The 670-nt window shown below is 36.9% G+C and overlaps 1 non-coding gene across 1 annotated transcript; it reads left to right on the top strand.

Annotated features, from left to right (window-relative positions):
- Nucleotides 1–302: 302 nt before the first annotated feature.
- LOC124889922 lies at nt 303–408 on the top strand. Its single transcript, XR_007048834.1, has one exon. It is a non-coding gene; the product is annotated as a small nucleolar RNA R71 (small nucleolar RNA).
- The last annotated feature ends 262 nt before the right edge of the window (nt 409–670 follow it).

Genomic DNA, 670 nt, shown 5'->3' with positions numbered 1-670 from the left:
AATATATGTTTGGTAAGAAGTTCAAGGTGTGAAATCACCTTGATCATATTTGCATCCCTTTCCTACTCTTGACATCTTTTAGACATCTTTTATATTGACATACAAAGGATGAGGAGTGATCCCTCATGTCCACCTCAATATCCTTAATGTGAAAACCCTAGCTAAACTAGCAACTTGATCTAACACATTTGATGCAACCCCATCTGATAATTTAACAAATGATCCAATGGTTGCATTGTCCTCTATGGTTTTGTTGATTTGGTACATAATCTATAGAATGTTTGGGAAAGATCTTCTCTGGCACATCATGATTAGGGCATTTCATACGATTATTCTTTAATCTAACCTATGCTTCATACCAATGTTCTCCATGGAAATGATAAAAATTTGTGATTTTGTCCTGCAGTTGTAACATCTTTAAAGATGGAAAGTATTTATCAAAGAAAGCCTGTGTTAGTTTGACCCATAAGGTGATGGACCCAGGGAGCAGAGATGTTAGCCACAACACTGCCTCAACTAATAGTGAGAATGGGAAGAGACACAACTTATGGATACTTGTGATATGTGAGCAATGTCGAAAGGAGAACATACTTCCACCAAATTCTTCAAGTGCAAGTTTGGGTCTTCATGAGCTTGACCCCTAATAAAACCCTTCATAAGAAACAATTGG

The sequence above is a fragment of the Capsicum annuum genome, chromosome 12, assembly GCF_002878395.1.
Source record: "Capsicum annuum cultivar UCD-10X-F1 chromosome 12, UCD10Xv1.1, whole genome shotgun sequence".
NCBI classification, from domain to species: domain Eukaryota; kingdom Viridiplantae; phylum Streptophyta; class Magnoliopsida; order Solanales; family Solanaceae; genus Capsicum; species Capsicum annuum.
The sequence above is the reverse complement of the archived record's forward strand: the minus strand, read 5'-3'. Positions and strand labels throughout refer to the sequence as shown.